The sequence below is a fragment of the Lactuca serriola genome, chromosome 1, assembly GCF_051521515.1.
Source record: "Lactuca serriola cultivar US96UC23 chromosome 1, Lser_US96UC23_V15, whole genome shotgun sequence".
Classification (NCBI taxonomy): Eukaryota; Viridiplantae; Streptophyta; class Magnoliopsida; order Asterales; family Asteraceae; genus Lactuca; species Lactuca serriola.
Window position 1 is genome coordinate 197889413 of NC_136408.1, and position 3037 is coordinate 197892449.

Consider the following 3037-nt stretch of genomic DNA (forward strand, 5'->3'; position numbering starts at 1 on the left):
TGCATTTTTTATTTGGATGTTTATTATTGTGTGATAGAGCTAGCTCTTTGATCTATGGTCTCTATCTCTCGAACAGTCACATGATGTCATATCATAAATTTATACATTCCATCCAATCTCAGATTACATATATAATTCCACATCTTAGGGTTTATCAAATCAATTCAATTTCAACTTCCATTGATGTGAATCTATAAAGAATATGAAAAAATTCCTATCATTTTTGAACTCGAAACATACTAATTTCACCTCAAATGTCAAAGGTCCTGTGTATATTATAAGTATTTCTTGCTGAATTCTTCATAACATTGTTTTAAGCCACTAATTTTTATGATTTGAAATAGTTATCAGAATGCCTACTCCAACAAAAGATCCACTTTTGCAAGTGGAAACAACATGTGGATCCCTTGTATATGAACTTCAGGTAATTTTAAACTCTAAAAAGTAATTCAATTCTTTAGCTCCATACTTGCTTCTAATCACGTTCACTTCTTTTTAATCTTTCCAAAAAAAGATTATTTGGGATGAAGTTGGGGAAAACGACACTGAAAGAGATAAAATGTTGCTAGAACTCGAACGTGAATGTCTTGAAGTATACAAGGAAAAAGTAGATTCAGCAAATAAATGTCGAGCTCAATTAAGACAAGCAATCGCTCATTCTGAAGCAGAATTAGCATATATTTGTTAATCCATGGGAGAAAGACCTGTTCATATTGGACATGTAATTACTAATTAGATATCTAAATCTTATCTCATTTTCTTGAAAAAATCACTTCTCATTTATAGTTTTCTGCAATTCGCTCAATTTCTAAACATTTTACATGTTACATTTTCAGTCTGATCAAACTCCTCGGAGCCTAAAGGAAGAACTAAGAGCCCTTCTTCCAGAACTTGAAGAAATAAAAAAGAGAAATCTGAAAGAAGAAATCAATTTCTTGAAATCTTGGAACAAATACAAAGAATACAAATGGAGATTTACACAACTTCTTCAAAAACAATTTTCGATGAGACTGATCTCTTTTTAAGAAACCATCAAGAACTTCAAGCTAAGTTGCAAACACATCAAAAGGAGAAGGTAATCTTATTTTGTCTATGAGATTATAATAATTTGTCATATAATGAATTATTAATATTTAGTTAATGTTAATATCCAGAGTGATCATTTGAAGCATGTTCTAGACCACATGAGTTCCTTGAATTCACTCTGTTTGGTGTTAGGAATGGATTTTAATCAAACAATTCATGAAATCCATCCTACTTTATATGAAGGGGCAAATATGTCAAAAACCATAAGTAATGAAACAATTTCAAAGCTAGCCACTTCCATACAACGACTTCGAGAGATTAAAATAGAAAGAAAGAAAAATGAAGTAATGGAGTTTATTTATTATAGTAATTAGACGATTTCAAATTGTATTTATTTACATTCTGACTTTATTTTATGAAAATTTATGGATTAATGTTTTTAGATTCAAGATCTTGCAACATCTTTAATAGAGCTATGGACATTAATGGATACTCCTATTGAAGAAAAACAAATATTAGATAGTGTTACATGTAACATAGCTGCTTCTGAAGAGGAGATAACAGAGCCCAAATAAGTTCCCTATCACCACCATTGAAATTCAGAAATATGTTATACTGTAGTGAATTGTGAGTCGCAAGTAATATTGAAATGTGGAAATCGAAATATGTTCTACTTTTGTGATTGTTGTGTAGTATCTCATTATTTTCTACTGATACTCAAAAATGTAGTGGAAGTGTATAGAAACACCAATTTGTTGGCTTTGAAAGACACCATTCTAGAATAAATAAGTTCAGTAACTATTTTTCATTTACTTGATTATTTTTAGCTTTTTTTGTTGGTTTCACTATAAATTTATCTGTAAATTTATCTGCAGGTGTTGCTTCTCTAATTGTTGGCTCTCCGATCAGGTAGTGAAGCAGTCGTTCTTGATGCCAACAAGTTAGTAGTAACCAAAGATATGTGGTACTTTGTTCTACATCTTTTAAACATTGAGTTGACTTTGGAAGCATATTTTTCTAAGTTTTTAAGCCTTTATAACAATGAAGTACTGTCACACCCCAAAACCAAGAACGGCGGAAACGTTCTGGAGCGGAGGACGTCATGTAAAGTAGTAAACAAGCAACAACATCATCCATTGCATTAATAGTGAAATTGTAATACAAGTGTGTTCTTTCATAGAATAAGACATGAAAATAAGTAATCAAAATATAAGACAAGTCTTGACTACTCCGTCTTCTCAAAACCTGGTCATCGTACCTGTCTACTGGTGACCTGAGAATACAAGTTATTTTGAAAGCATAGATCAACATTTAAGCTGGTGAATTCATAAGTATTTTAGTCTCGTTGATTAGTAAAACTGTAAAGAAAAGACATGTAAATGTTTGAAGAATGAGTTTGTATAAGTATGAAACCCTAGAAAATCCTATATTTCCTACTAGTATAAAATGTAGTCTTCTACCAAGACTCGACTGTTTTGAAGGTTTGAACCTCTGCAAAAATGAAGGTTTTTCCCTTGTACAACTATTATTATTAAAATCTAATCTACCTCAACGCTTATGTGAATGTGTCACAAAATAAAGGTAATAAGGAAAATAATATAATTATCGAAATCGTATCCTTTTGTACTAGGATAAACACGGCGTGGCAACTTGCCGAACCGAACAACCGTAGACATCCGTCAATGTGTATTTTCCCACTGTAGCTAACAGCCGGGTGTAGAATGGTAAGTCCCGAATCGTATGTAGAATTATCTATTCATATAGTATGTAATAGTATCTCTTCATATGGTATGTAATAGTATCTCTTCCTATCGTATGTAATAGTGTCTCTTCATATAGTATGTAATAGTATCTCTTCATATAGTATGTAATGGTACCTTTTCATATAGTACGTAATAGTATCTCTTCATATAGTATGTAATAGCATCTCTACATATAGTATGTAATAGTATCTCTTCATATAGTATATTTGTATAGACTCATGAATGAACTGACTCTTGTGTGATTCCTT

The 3037-nt window shown here is 31.4% G+C and overlaps 1 long non-coding RNA gene across 1 annotated transcript; it reads left to right on the forward strand.

The window, feature by feature from the left end:
- Nucleotides 1–212: 212 nt before the first annotated feature.
- On the forward strand, nt 213–1071 carry LOC145072363 (uncharacterized). Its single transcript, XR_013690995.1, has 3 exons — nt 213–424; nt 515–721; nt 837–1071. It is a non-coding gene; the product is annotated as an uncharacterized LOC145072363 (long non-coding RNA).
- The last annotated feature ends 1966 nt before the right edge of the window (nt 1072–3037 follow it).